The following is a 15,539-nucleotide window of genomic DNA, read 5'->3' on the forward strand; positions in this document are numbered from 1 at the left end:
CCCCCCACCCCACCCCGGTCTTCTTTTTTCCGCAGAAGTCGCTGGCTGAGATGCTTCCCCGAGTTCCAGAGATAAGATAAATAATTTACTGGATGGAGATCTCTGATTACTCACTCTATTAGCATTTGGAGCAAAGAGCTCCAGCCACTGGGAGCTGAATTATTCCAGACAAAGCCCATCTGGGCTCCTGCTCCTCAGCAAGACCGAGGAGTTCCTGGCATCCCACACATACTTGTGGGATGAATTGCTTGAAATCGAATGGGGTTTACTGGAAATGCTGGTGAGATCCTATCCCCTTTAGTGTTAAGAAAAAGGATTAAATACAACCAGGATGCACCCCCAAAGTGGGGTTTGGAGCTGCGGCCCAGCCCTTGCAGTGGCCGGGAAGGACTCGCCACCACAGCTGCCGCTTTTAGATTTACCCAGAATGTGACACATCCTCTTTCAGGGGCTGAGCCAACCAAAAACTGGAAAATCTACCTTCCGTTTTACCCAGAAAGTGACATTTTTATTTAGGGAAAAGCGTGGAAAATCTGACGCAGCACCTCCATTCCTCTTTGTTTAAAATATATAATTGTTTAAAAAAAAAATTAATGTATTGTTGTTGCAATTCGAGGTGATGCAAGCTGAGAGTGAGGCAGAGGGGCAGGCAGCGCCTTTCTCCTGCCTTATTCCCACCCGACGCCTGGGCACATTTGGGACAACTGGTTCTGCCAGTCGCTGCTCAGCCGTGGGATGAGGTGACTTAGCATTTGGCCCCGAACTCATTATCAAATTCTTTGCCAGGATGATGAAAGGCACCGAAGGGGCTGCCCTGCAAACCTGTTGACAAACAGAGCTCGCCCGGAGCTGCTGGGCTTTCCCGGGGGCTGCCTGTCCCTGACTCCTCGGGAGAAGCAGCTCTGCCCCAACCTGCTCATTAGCGTCGGAGGGAGCAGCGTGCCTTGCAACCGGGATGAGCTGGGGCCGGAATCATCCTCGTGCGTAAACCTGCCCGGCTGCTCCTTCGGCCCGGCACTGAGTCAGCGGCCGGCTCTTCCTGCTGGCAGCAAGGGTTGGGTCCCCTTGGATCGGGGAAACCCCTCCTGGCAGTGGGGAGCTCAGGGTTGGGTCCCCTTGGATCGGGGAAACCCCTCCTGGCAGAGGGGAGCTCAGGGTTGGGTCCCCTTGGATCGGGGAAACCCCCCCTGGCAGTGGGGAGCTCAGGGTTGGGTCCCCTTGGATCGGGGAAACCCCTCCTGGCATTGGGGAGCTCAGGGCTGGGTCCCTTTGGAGGTGAGGGGAGCTCACTTCTCCATGTCCTGGCCACGTGGAGCTGGGAGGCAGCCACACTTCCCGGCCATATCCATCTCTTTCCAGATTAACCCAGCCAGATGCATTCCTGTTCCCAAAATGACCCCAAAGCAGGGCTAGGAGTCACCTTTTCCCCCCAGCCCATTGCACATACTCACCTTCCCCTGCCAGCCCGGGCAGAGGCCATGGGGATGTGTCAGACGTTCAAACTAAAATGAAATAAACCCCATCCTGTTGCTCTCACCCACTTTGCCCTCATCCCTGGGGATCACTTCTCTCCCCAGCCCTCTTCCCGTGGCATGAAAGCCGCCGAGGATGGTGGTTGCAGGAGAGCAGCCACAGCCGGCCCTTGCAGGGGCATGGGGATGTCCCGCGGGTCCTGACATCGGGGAAACCCCTCCTGGCAGGCTGGCAGCAAGGGTTGGGTCCCCTTGGATCGGGGAAACCCCTCCTGGCAGTGGGGAGCTCAGGGTTGGGTCCCCTTGGATCGGGGAAACCCCTCCTGGCAGAGGGGAGCTCAGGGTTGGGTCCCCTTGGATCGGGGAAACCCCTCCTGGCAGTGGGGAGCTCAGGGTTGGGTCTCCTTGGATGTGGAAACCCCTCCTGGCATTGGGGAGCTCAGGGTTGGGTCCCCTTGGATCGGGGAAACCCCTCCTGGCAGAGGGGAGCTCACTTCTCCGTGTCCTGGCCACGTGGAGCTGGGAGGCAGCCACACTTCCCGGCCATATCCATCTCTTTCCAGATTAACCCAGCCAGATGCATTCCTGTTCCCAAAATGACCCCAAAGCAGGGCTAGGAGTCACCTTTTCCCCCCAGCCCATTGCACATACTCACCTTTCCCCTGCCAGCCCGGGCAGAGGCCATGGGGATGTGTCAGACGTTCAAACTAAAATGAAATAAACCCCATCCTGTTGCTCTCACCCACTTTGCCCTCATCCCTGGGGATCACTTCTCTCCCCAGCCCTCTTCCCGTGGCATGAAAGCCGCCGAGGATGGTGGGTGCAGGAGAGCAGCCACAGCCTGCCCTTGCAGGGGCATGGGGATGTCCCGCGGGTCCTGTCCTGGCCGGGCTGCCCCGTCCATCCTGGAGCAGCCCCCGCTCTTGCGAGCCCTCGGGAGCAGTTTGCAGCCCGGAGGAGACTCCTCAGGGCTTGCAAGGAGGAAAAACCCAACCAGGGCCATGCCCGGGGAGAAACGGGACCCTGGGGTGGCATATGGAGCTGATGGCAGGTCTGGGGGAGAGGAGCTCCCAGCAGACATCAAAAGATCAGTACTGAGCCCTGCAAACAATCCCGGCAGCTTTCAGGCTCTTCAGCAGCATTCCAGTCTAACCGGGGCTGCCTTGCATGATAATCAGGCTTAATTACTGCTTTATCGCTTGATTGCTGTGCTGGGCCCTTGGAGCTGCAGTGTTGCTTTCGCAGTTTACTTTTTGTATTTCCTCCCCCTCGCCTTCCCCGCCAGCACAATTAGCAAAGAGGTGAAAACGGGGAGGGCCAGGGCGATACCCAGCGGGGAGACAGAGGCTCCCCAGGAGCGCCTGGGGTGAGGGGTTATAATTCAGGTTGGCACTGATGTCCTGGAACAAACCAGCAAGGTCAATGCCCCGCCGGGAGCGCGGCCCCGCGGGCATCCCCGGCCGAGGCTGCGGCGGGGCCGGAGGATGCGGGGCCGGAGCGCCGTGACACACCGGGGCTGGGGTTCTCCACCAGCGGCTTTGAGTCATTGCCTGACCTTGGCTGAGTCTGCTCAGGCTCCCCCAGCTCGGGGGAACCGGCTGGCCCAGGGCGTGGGGTGAGGCTCGGCACCGACCTGCGGGTCCCCGGGGGAAGCCCGAACCTTTCCCTGATGGAACGTGGAAAAAGGGATTTGAGGCATCTCAGCAATGCCCATCCCCCATGAGGAGGGCACCAAGCCCTTTGCCCACCTTGGCTTGTCCCAGCCGGGCAGTGGGAGCCCGGAGAGGGGAGACGGGGGAGCGAGGGTGCTCCCACCCACCCGCAGTGAGCGATCCCTGCGGGCACTGTGTGTGCCACCGCTGGGACACCCCCGTGTGTCACCAGCTGCTCCAAGCCACCCTACAGCCACAGTAAGGTGCTCTGGGGCCTCACACTTGGAAATGCAGTAAGATGTGTGTGCGTTCCTGGTGTGGCCGTGCGGGCGAGGGACATCCCTGCAGGATGAGGCCGAGCCCGGGTGCGCGGTGTCCCCCGAGACGGGGGGGGGGCTGGGGTCCCGGTGGGTTTGGATCACGAGTGCTGGGAGCCAGCGAGGCACAGGGCACTGCCTGGGTGCTGCTTTCCCTCCTCTCCTCATCCTCAGGGTGCCCCCAGACCCTTTGGGGACCACAAGGCAGCGGTGACAGCTTGGGGACCCACGGCACATCCTGGGGCTGGAATCACCCGAGCACAGGGAGGAGAAAGGTCCTGGCTGGATCTTTCCTGCTGCAGCTCCCCAAAACCCCCCTCAGCCAGCACCCAGTCCCAGGACTTTGGGTGCCAATTCCCACCAGGTGATGGGACCTGAGAGGGGGACAGGAGGTGCAGAGACCCATCCTGTTCCCCGGCAGGAGCAGCCGTGGGGATTTCTGCTTAATAATTTTTCTTTTCTTTTCTTTTTTTTTTTTTTTTTTTTTGTTTTTTTTTTTTTTTTTTTTCTTTTCTTTTTTTTTTATGTTGGCTTTTTCGCGGGCTTTTTGGGGCGAGGTGTGCGGGGAGGCGGCAGCATGGCTAATCTGCTTTGTGAATAGAGCCTCACGGGGGGCGGCGGAGGGGATCGGGGAGGTGGAAGGAGCCGCATATTTGGGATTCCTTCATCTGGGTGGGCTCCTTCTCCCCAGACTCTCAGGATGTGGGAAATGGAAGATGAAAGGAGCTGCATTTCCAGCCTCTCGGGTTACAATGTCTAAAGCAGAAAAGGGTGGTTGGGGAAAGAAAGAGAGGGGGAAAAAAAAGAGGAAAAAAAAAAAAAAAGAGCGAGGGGGGAGTGGGATGCTACAGGGAAACCTGGGTTGGGAAATGGCCCGGGTAGGTTGGGGCAGGGAAGGGGGCGGCTGGGGCCGAGCCGCTCGTGTTTCACATCACGTCAGGGCTGAGGAATTTCCTCTGCTCTGGGGGTGCCTCGCAGAGAAAAAGGGGGAGGCTTTAAGGTTAGCTGGGGATGAATAATAGCCAAGAGAGGGATTAGAAGTGTTACCCAGGGGCTGCTGTTTACAAGCAAACCCTCCTGCCGAGAGCAACAGGGCAAAGTGGGATGCATCGGGGTGATGGTGGGGTGATGGATGTGCCACCCACATCCCACATCCCTTCCCCGAGAGCACAGCGGGGGATCCCCCCAGCCCCTGAGAGATTCTGTCCCCAGCATCAGCAGGGTCCCAGCAGCCTGTCCCCTGCACACGTGGCGTGTCCTGGGGCGCCCAGCCTGGCTTCCCCTCCTGTCCCCCAGGAGGGTTCCCACCCTTCTGTCACCCTGAGCTGCAGACACCGGGATCATCCCTGTGCAGGCAGGAGAATCCAGGAGAGGATTTGTGTCACTCCCTGGAGAAGGAGCAGGGAGAAGGGATATAAGGAGTGGGGAGAGGGCACAGAGACACAGCCTGGGGGCAGTGCCTGGGCACGGGGCTTGTTCCCTGCTGGGTGAGGGGAGCACACCCTGGGCATCTCCTGGCGTCATCCCACCACTCCTGAGCTGGGGTCCAGGTTTTGTCCCAAAACACTTAATTTTCATTTCCCCTTCATTGTCATCCCAGGTGATGCAAGGTCGAGGTGGGGAGGAGTAAAGGGAACAACATTTCTCCTGTGTTGTTCCATATCATCCTGGGACAGCTGGAAAGGGATTGTCACAGGGTGGAAGTGCAGCCTCCAAGCTGGGCCCAGGGAAATTAGGATCCAAGCCGGCTGTCCACCCTGGGGTAATGGCAGAGACACTGGAATGTGCTGTGGGGATCTGGGCTCCACTTCCAGGGGCTGTTCTCCCTGATTTAGCCCAGGGAAACTGAGACACAGGGGGGGCAGGAAGCCCCTGTGAGGCTGGAGTGGGGAAATGGGCTTATTCCACCCCATAAAGGGGATGAAAGAGCAAGGGGAAGACGTGGCTGGAATCAGCTGGGTGCTGTTTGGAGGAGGCTGAGCTGGTGCAGCCGCACTGTTGGCCACTGGTGAGACCCCTGACCGTGCCTGGGGACTCGGACCTGGCCCAGTGACAGCACCAGGGACTGGCACCACTCGGGGGACACAAAATACATCCATGCCCGAGGCTCGGCCGAGTGCAGCCCCACCTGCCCCGCTTAACAGGTTTCTTCCTGCAGAGCATTTGCACAAGAAAAGCACCTTTTAATGGCTGTAGAACAAATGTCGGTGGCTAACTGCGGACAGGAGGGAGCTGAGCTCTCCTCTTCCCCCTCCACCCTGCAAAACCCTGCCTGTTCCCAGGTACATTCCTGGCATTGCTCCGTCCTGGAGTGCAGGGAGGGCCCTGACCCCCTGAGCATGGGAAAAATGCCTGTCTGCGTGCGGGAAAGGAGGTGCAAACAGTGCGGGGTGAGGAGGTCAGCCGGGAAATCCCTTTCATCTCCTCGCGGGCCTTCGCCGACACGCGGCTGGGAGCGCGTGGGGCGAGCGGGAGAGGGAAAGAGGAGGCTGGGGAAGAGGAGGCTGGGGAAGAGGAGGCTGGGGAAGAGGAGACTAGGGAAGAGGAGGCTGGGAAAGAGGAGACATTGGGAAGAGGAGGCTGGAAAAGAGGAGGCTCCCGCAGCTCCGGCAAGGACAGTGCTGGATCCGAGCTGCAGGAGGCTGAATCGCCCCATGGGGTGGGTGCTGTGGGGATGGGCTGGGCTGGCCAGGTCACAGCGGGACCCCCGGGATGGGCGGTGGCTGTGGCCTTTGTCCCCTTGTGCAGCTCGGCGGTCGCCGGGCCCTGCCACACGCCAGGGCGAGGGGGCAGAGGGGCACCCCCGCAGCCCACAATGCCCGTGGCACACAGGTACCAGCTCTCAGGTCAGCCCAGTTGGTGACAGGGAGGTTCCCGGGTGCAGGTCACTGTCCTAGTGTCACTCCAGAGAGCTCTGAGTGCAGAGGGACTCGGACTGCTGCTGTCCCATCCTGGAGAGATCCCAGTGGAAACCCATCCCCATCTGCACGAGCCGTGACACTGCTGCAAAGGCTGGTCCTGGCTCTGCTCGGGGCTGCTGCAGCAGGAAAAAATCTCCTGGCACGAGCACAATAAAAGGCAGGTCTTTCCCTCCCAGTCTGGCAAAAACCTTCTGAGTGCAGGAGAAGGGGGAGCCCCTGAGGAGCCCGGGAGATCCCGGGGCCACCCCGTCCTCTGCCACAGACTCGCTGCATTCCATCCCTCCTCTCTATCTCTGTATCCCACCTGGACAATTATAAACCTCTCCCTGCGGTTTGAACTCTGCCATCTCCCTCCCGGCAGCTCCCCCCACCGCGGGCCATCGTCGTCATCGCTGTCACCTGCCCTTGTTGGCCAAAGGAGGAGTCGCAGCGCAGCCCAGCCCCGTGCGTGCCGAGCCGGATCCAGCCTGGCTTCCAGGAATCGGGGCTGTGCCGGGCGGCCGTGCATGACAGCTGGTGCCTTGGGTGGCATCCGCTTGTCCTGCTGTGCTCAGCTCCCCATCCACCCTTTTCCTAAAGCACCCACTGCTCTGTGGGACTCACCTCTCCCCAGGGGTTCCCACTGCCTTTCCCCAGTGTGGGACGAGGGCTTCTCCTGCCTGCACAAAGCAGATGGTAAAACACAGGCTAACAAGATCAGAGATTAATCTGCACTTTGCTTCCAAATCGCATAATCATGTAATTATTCCCAGTATCGGGGAGGAGCAGGCTCCAGGCTCCTGCTTCCTCCTGGGCCGCTTTGCATGGCAGGAAGGTGTCAGGGGTGGGATCCGGGGTTATCCACCTTGCTCTGGGGCAGCCCTGCAGGAGACACATCCCAGAGCACCTTTCCACAGGAGCAAACCCAGCCAGTGACTCCCAGTTCCTACCAGTAAGGGTCCCTGGGGTGGAACTGGGCTGCTGCTGATGTGATGCTGCTCTGCACCCTGCACAGGAGTCAGGTGCCACCAGCACCATCCACTGCTGCCCCAGCACCATCTCTTGCTTTTGTGGGAGAGGAAACGGGGGAAAATCCTGCATTTAGGGCAGCACGTGTGGCCATTGGCTCTGAATTCCTGGGTGGCCGTGGCAGGGCCCCATTATCAGCAGGCCTGGGCTGTTTGCTGGAAAAGGGCGGCAGCGGGGCCGGGTGACCCCACACTTCCTTCCTTTCCTGGAAGCCGCTCGCTGCGGCGTGACGCCCGCGCTCTGATAACCAGCTGCTTTCACAACGCGGGCACAGCGCTGGGGCTGGGCTCATCCCTGCTCTGCCGCCATCCCTCCCGCCCAGCTTCCATGCCCTGCCTTCCCTGCCTCAGTTTCCCCCCTTTCCAAGGTGGGAACAGAGCCTTGAGTACTGCAAGAGTGAGGGTGTGGGTATGTTCCACTGCGGGTGTAATGAAATGTATTGGGCCTCAGACTCACTGTCCATCCATCCATCCATCCATCCGCCCATCCATCCATCATCCACCCATCCAATCCATCCATCATCCATCCATCCATCCATCATCCATCCATCCATCCATCCATCCATCCATCCATCCATCATCCCTCCATCCAGGTGGTGGGGGCTGTGTTGGAGGTTCCCTTTGCAGCCCTTGGATTGAGGGAGTGAGAAGAAGTGGGGGCTCCTTCACTGCCTTGGGAGCACCCAGGGAAGGGCTCATGAGCTGTGCTGAACCACGGAGCTGCACCTGTGGCCGAGCACTCTCTGGTCCCCCTGTTCCCTGGGGTAGGTGGAGGACCTCATTGCAAGCTGCAGGATGGGACAGGAGTGGGCTGGGGGTTCTTGGTCCCCCTGTGCCCAGGGCAGAGCAGCCGGTGGCTCCTGTGTGCCCCGAGGGGCTGAGCAGTCGCAGCTGCCTTTGAAGGGGAGGGCAGGCAGGGTCCTGCCTCAGTCAGGTGTACCCAGCACTGTCCCCTCCCTGCGTGGTGGCAGGTCCCTGCACGCCACAGGAGCCACCGCCGCGGGTCAGGGAGGGACAGGCTGAGGGGGAAACTGAGGCACTTGTGGGAATGCCAGGACTTGCCTGAACCCTTCTGGAAAGGGACCCAGCAGCCCTGCCTGCTCCCTGGACACTGCTGGTTTGCAGCTCTGGGGGCTGCGTGGAGCCAGGCTGGTGCTAACAGGGTTTGGCTGTGGGCTTGGAAACCTGGCAAGGACTGGTGCCCAAATCCTCCCAAACCCCAGTGGGATCCACTCTGCACTTCTCTGTGCAGGGGCAAAGCATCACCATCAGGGTTTGGGGTTCCAGGGTCCTCCCTGCGAGCCTGGTGTGGCCGAGCTGGGCCCCTTGGCCAGTCCAAGGAGGAAGTTTGCAGGGTGGATTCCAGCAGACAGGTAAACAGCAGCCAGATGGGACCCAGATACCAGCCCAGAGCCACCCTCCAAGCTGGGTTTGCACAGCCCCGATGTGTGTTTGCTCTGGGGAGGGCTTTTCCCTCTGCTGGACGTCAGCAGCGCTGCCGGGACGTCACCCCAGCAGCCCTGCCGGGCTCCCCGGTCACGCTCCTGGCCAGGTGCCTGCAGCCGGGCGCTGCTGTGGCCGTGGGGCTGGGAGGCTGCACTGCCCAAAGTGCCACTGACCCCCCGCCTCACCCCCACGGCCAGGTGCCAGCAGATGCCCAGGGCTCCTCTGACACGGCCAAAAGGGCTGTGGGTCTTCAAGTGCCCAGCAGAGCTGGGCTGGGGCAGGGGCGAGGTCCCCCTCACTGGATCCGTTTGGAGCAGGGCAGGGGTGTGGGGTTCTGCTGACTCGCCCGGCTCAGGCAGCAGAGGTGGCTGGCAGAGGATGCCAGGCATGCCCTGGCACACGTGCTGGAGCACCTCACACCCAGCCCTGGTCTGCAGTGCCACTGGGAAGCTCCCAGCCCCGGTTGTGAGATCCTGTCTTGGCTCATCCAGCTTGCTCAGCTCACCCTTCTGCTGCCACACCCAGCCTTCCCTGCTCCCGGGGGAAACTGAGGCACGGGGATGGCAGGATGGATGCAGGGACATGGAGTGAAGCTGCTGAGGAAGGTCACTGAGCATCACCCACCGTGGGACCGCAGCACCTCCATCCCAGGTGCTGCTGTGTCACCCAGAGCCCCAGGGCTGCATCACTCCCAGCCAGAGGATGCTGCCGGGCCGTTTTTCTCCCAGGTTTCCATCACTCCCCCATCACTCCCCACCCCTGCAGGCGCTCAGGGGCGCAGTGCCCACCGCAGCATCACCGCATTCCGCTGCCCTGTGCGTGTGATGAATAATGCAGAGCCCAGCCCGGAGGGCTCCTCGCTGCCACAGCACCCGCGGGAGGCTGCTCCCTTTGCCGGCCGGGGCACGGAGGGGAAATGCCGGGTCAGGACCCCGTCAGCGTGTGTTTACTGTGTCAGGAGAAGCCGTAAATTCACTTGGTTTAATTGAAAGCCGGTGCTGTGGGTTTGGCTTAATCCACCCTCCTCCTCCTCCTCCTCCATTAGATAACGTCTCGCTGAAACCACTTTGCAAGCTCACGGCATTCCTGCGTGCTGAGCACCGGCCGAGCCACGGCCACCGCGGGGCTCACGTGCCTCGGGGACACTTTGCTGCTGCCACCTCCTGTCCCCCGCAGCCATCCTGCCCCGGCCCCGGTCCCAGCTGCGGAGAACTGACCCACTCGTGACACGAAACGCGCGTGGCAGCAGAACAGGATGGCTGAGGGTGGTGGGATGCAGAAAGATGCAGAATTGTGCTGGGGAAGCACCCTGAGGGAAGCCAGGAGCGGATTCAAAGGGCTGAAATTGAAAAGATAAAGGGGATTTCCCCCATCTTTGGGTGGGGGGAAATCCAAGCAGTAGATGGGCTGGGATGTTCCCAAAAGGAGCTGCTGGAGAGAAGCAGTGGGGTCTCTGTGCACCAGAGGGGTCAGCACTGCTTCTCCTCCCCTCAGCAAAGGGAAACTGAGTCACAGAGCTGGGCAGTGCTCGGGGAGTGCTCGGAGTCGGGGCTGCACCAGGGCTGTTTGTGGGGGGACCCGTTCCTCCTCGGGGTTCTGCAGAAGTGGCAGAGGAGGAAGCGCCCAGGCCAGAGAGGTCAGATACTGCCGTGAGCTCTGTCCCCTGTCCCCCTCCTCCCGCGGGGACCCCGCTGCCTCCCCCTGCCCCCGCGGGGCCGAGGAACCCCGGCATCTGGCAAAGGGGGGAATTTGCTTTGCCAGCGGAGTTCAGGCAGAGGCCAGGGGCGGCCGGAGCTGTCGGGGTGTCCTGCGGCCGCCGCTGACCTGCGAGGAATGCTGTGAGTCACCGGGAAAGCATCCCCGCGCCGCCAGCCCCTCCGTGCCGCCGGGGGCTGCGGGTCCGCGCCTCGGGCTGCGGGGTGCGCAGCCCGGGACACCCCGCTACACCCGCAGAGGGGCACGGGCAGTGCCCCCCGGGGCTGAGCCCACCCCGGCCCCAGCGCTGCGGTCAGCCCGGCACACGGGCAGGGACGGGGCAGGCAGGCCGGGAGCGATCCGCAGCCCCGGGAAGGCCAGACATGAACTCAGCCTCTCCGAGAGGTGACGTGATGCTGGGAGGTCACCCGGGGCCGGGACGCCGTCCCAGCCCGGCGCTCGGGGCTCTCCCGCTCGGCCCCGGGAGGGGAGGGGGAGATCCTCCCGGAGGCGGCTCCTGCTCCGGTCCTTCCCCGAGGAAGCCGGTGTTTTACACTTTATCAGCTCACCGCACATTCGTGCCCGGCGTTGAGGAGGAGAGAAAGGCTTTTCCCACTGGCGCCTTATCGAGGCGCTGAGCCTCGGACGCTGCATTGTTTCTGGTCACGTTGCAAAATTAAAGAGGCAAACGGCATTTTTGGGGAAGAATTACGAATTCCTGGAAGATTATCTGAGCTTGGCACCTGCCCCTAGTGTGAGGCAGTGGGAGGTGGCATGGGGCCAGGAGCGGGAATCCCAGGAGGGGACAAATCCCAGAACACCCATCTCTCTGTAGGTGAACACCCAGAGCCTGCCCAGCTGTGCCCTCACAGCTGGATACATCCTAACGGCGAGGAACATTCTGTCTTTTCAAAGAAGTCTCAGCTCTGGGCTTCTCCTGGGCACTGGGAGGATACTGGAGGCCACTGGCTGCAGTGGGAGCTGAGATGCTGAGCAGGGCACCAGCACTGGCTGCTGCCTTTGCTTCCCTGCAATAAAATACAGCAGGTTATTGAAGGGACAAGTGTGAGACAGAAGGAGCCTGGTGCCACCTCCTGCCTGTCCCCAGCACTAGGGCAGGACACCCAGGAGGTGATGGAAGGGATCAGCTGGGGGCAGGAGGACGGTGGCCTGCAGGGAAGGCTGTGGTATCATAAGGGACAGGCTGCCCTCCCAGCAGCCAGAGCTCATCTCCCCTGCTTGGGGCATCTCTGTCCCCAAGGTGCCACCCCAAGGGCCACTTCAGCACCCCATCCCTCCTGTCCCACACCACTGCTCATCCTCCCAGGAAGGGCAAAGACCTGAGGCTCTTGTGACACCTAATGGCAGCTGCTGTTATCAGACACAGCCTCTCCCAGGAAGGCTCCTCTCGCCGTGGAGCTGCCGACCAAGGGATGCTCTGTTCCCACTCCAGTGGTATTCCTGGGCCTGGACAGGGCTGCCAGAGGGGTTTGGGAGATGAAACCATCTGTCCTGGGAAAGACAAGCCCAGGAGTTGTTTTTCACCCCATTCCTTTCAGGAATGCTGGCTGTGAAGTGCTGGGTGTGCTTTTGTCTCCTCCCAGGGACTTCTGAGCCTGCTGACCACTCCCAGCTCCCAGCGGTGTGTGCAGGAGCACCAGGCAGGTGCAGAGACAGGAGAAGCTCCCACTGTTGCTCCTCAGTTCTCTCCCAACACCTGCCCACAACCACAGCACCAGACATCAGAGGATCCACACCTGAACACCACACAGCAGTCCTGACTCCCCAGATCCTGCTGCTGGGGGAACGCCCTGATAAATCCAGCCCTGTGCCTGGGGAGGAGGATGTGTGCCCTCAGATCACAGCAGCGAAACCTCGGAGCAGGGGTTGCCACAAGGTTGCTTCACCGAGGCTGGAAAAATCCTGGATCAGTCCAGAACCCATCACCAAAGGGATCAAACCCTTGGAGTTACCCGGCCCCAGCAAGCCCAGACCCTGCTCTGTCAGGTCACATCCCTCATGTCCCTTTTTGCTCTGATCCTGCAGTGCTCCAGCCACTTTCCAAACCTCACCCCAGCACACACAGACCAGACCTGCAGCCCCTCAGACCCTGCTGGGGCCGTGGGGCTACAAGACTCCCTTCCCTTGGTGGCAGGGCAGGATCCTGCCTCCAGATCCAGTTATTTTCTGCTTTGTGCATCCAGCCCAGCCCAGGGATTGGCATCCCCAGGGGCTGTGAGGTTCTGTGCCTCCCCACACCCTCCTTCTGCAGAGCCAGGGCCATCTGGGGTGCAGGGGTGCGGGTGATGGACCCACGAGTTTCTGGGAATTTAGCTACCAATCACACACCACGCTCACCACAACTTCTGTTCCTGGGAAGAGAGGGGACAGGGACACGAGCAGCACCCATGGGTGGCCACAGACAGCACTACTAGCAGGGTGGGGCAACTGAGGCACAGAGCAGGTACCTGGGCTGCCCACGGTGTCACCACAGCTCTCTGAAGAAAACACAGCAAGCCAGCAAGCCCAGGAGCTGCCCCTGGAGCTGGGAAAGCATCTTCTGCACTGGATCAGACTCCAGAGGATGCAGCCCCGAGCCTCCTCACTGCCCCCCCTGAATTTCCACCCACCTTCAGGCTATTTTTCCTTACTGAAGTGCCTCTTTGCAGGGCGGCTGGCAGAGGGGGGCACTGCCTTTAAGTGTATTTGATGGATAATTCCTCATTACTCTAATGCATTTGCAAGCTGGGATAATTGATGGATGTTTAACAGGATGCGTTTCCGACAGTCGGCTGGAGAAATGGACTCCCATTACCCCACAAACGTTTCTTTTTACCATTGAACTCCTTTGTTTCAATTGATCCTCGCCTTTCCCATCACTTGCTGCTCATTAATAATCCCCAAAGCAGCTGCTCCCCCACTCCAGCTCCTCCCAACCTGCGATGCCGGAGGCTTTAGCAGGGGTTTGCAAGCAGATCTGGGCATTGCTGCAGTTTTATAATAAACAAGATTTTTTCCTCCTCAAACTGAGACAAAACCTGAACAGGAGCAAGGCAGGCACGGCTGGGGTATCTCCCGGGTCCATCAGAGTGATACAAGCTGCTAATCAGGGGGAATTTGGGGTGCAGAGGGGGAGGTGGCCGGGCCGTGGGGCTGAGCTGAGCCCAAGGGAGAGGTCGCCCTTTGGGGCTGGTATCAGCCTAAGCCAGGCTTGGAGCTGAGCCCTGCTCTGCCTGCAGAGCTTTTATCTGCAGCTCCCTCTGCTCGGGAAGGGCAGCCAGGGGTTATCAGCTCTGCCTGCCCCGACCAGGCTCCATTCCCACCCGCAGAGGGTCCCTGGGTCCCCACCCTGCGGAGCCACTCGGGGGGCTGAGCTGCAGGGGAGCTCTCCCACTTGCTGAGCAGCCTGGCATTTCATGCCCCTGGCATTTCCTCAATAGAACCCCTGGCAAACAGGGCTCCTTTCACTCCAGTCATCCCAGGCGTGGCTCTGGCCCTGCCCCAGTGCTGGGGGCACTGAAGCCCCCGTGTTCCCGGGGCCAGGAGTGTTCAGTTCCTGTACCAAGGAGCTTTTCCCCTCAATGCTGAACTGTTCCCACTCCCAAACCTTGCTGCTCCCCTGCAGCCTCAGGCCGATGCTCCCTCCTGTATCCCTGCTGCAGCCCCATCCTCGGCCACTCTCACCCTCCAAAGGGTTCAGAGCTCTTCCCCTCCATTCCCCAGACCTCCAGCCTTGCAGGATCACCCCTCACACCTTCACTTCTCCTTCCCAGCTCCCCCAGAGCTGCAGGTGGACCTGCAGCCTCATCTCTCACCCTCTGACATCACCCAGCCATGCACAGCACTGGGGCAGGGGCTTGCACTGCTGCTCACACCAGGCACTTGCCATGATCTGACCTGACCCTGCAGCATCCTTTCTCCTCTTTCCATCCACATCTTGCCCAGGATGAGGCACAAGAGCCTTGGCACAGGAGAAGTGCATCCACAGGCCTGGTTTAGGGCAGAAGTTAAGAGGGAAAAAAAAAAAAAAAAAAAAAAAAAAGAAGATAAAAAGGAGAAAAAACCCAAAGTCCATAGAGGAGAAAATCAGCTGTGGCTGCTCAGGGGTTACACAGACCCGAGTGGGTGGAAGGAGGGGGGTCAGGCTGGATTTGGGTCAGCTGGGGAGATGGGACAGGACAAGACTGTGAGACCTGGAGGGAGTGGCTGAGATGGAGTGGGGAATAGGGGGCCACAGGAGATGTTCCTGGCCTGGGCTGACCCTGTCCCAGGGCATGGACCCACCTGATGGAACCCACACTGCTGGGGCCAGTGAGAACAGCAAACCCCAATGGCTGAACCATGGGACTGAGCCCTGCACTCCCCAAAACGTGGGCTGCACCCCTGGCACCCAGAGCACACGGGCCTGGGCCATGGCTGATTGTGCCCAGATCCCCATGCAGGGAGCAGCTGGGTGCAAACACTCCCTGCTCCTCTGCACAGCCTGGAGAGGCAATAATCTACTTTTGGGGGGCTCCCTTTGAGCTCAGGAGGGTCTGGGGTTGACAGAGGAACCCACAGCCCATGCCCACCATCCTCCACAGGATTAACACCCTGAGAAGGGATGGGCTCCATGGGCTGGGATGGATGAGACCCCCCTGGCTGCAGACAAGGTGCTGAGCAGGTGGGGGACAGAGGGACAGCAGGGACTGGGATTTGTCATTGCTCCCATAAAGCACATCCCAGGATTTGACACTGCTCCCATAAAGCACATCCCAGGATTTGTCACTGCCCCCATAAAGCACATCCCAGGCAGGTGCCTGAACCAGGCTCGTGTCCTGGAAATGCCCCCAGTGACTCTGGAGCTGCCCCATGAACACCCCTGCTCTGTCCCTGCCATAATGGAGCATTTCTGAGCCAGGACAAGCAAAGCCTGGGCACACCTGGGGGGTCCCGCCGAGCTGCCAAACACAGCTCTGATCCCCTCCTGAACTGCGGAGCTGGTCTTAAATCATCGCGGGAAGGCTGGTAAAAGCCTCAGTGCCTTCAA

This window comes from Onychostruthus taczanowskii, unplaced genomic scaffold, assembly GCF_017590055.1.
Source record: "Onychostruthus taczanowskii isolate IOZ18803 unplaced genomic scaffold, ASM1759005v1 scaffold74, whole genome shotgun sequence".
NCBI lineage: Eukaryota > Metazoa > Chordata > Aves > Passeriformes > Passeridae > Onychostruthus > Onychostruthus taczanowskii.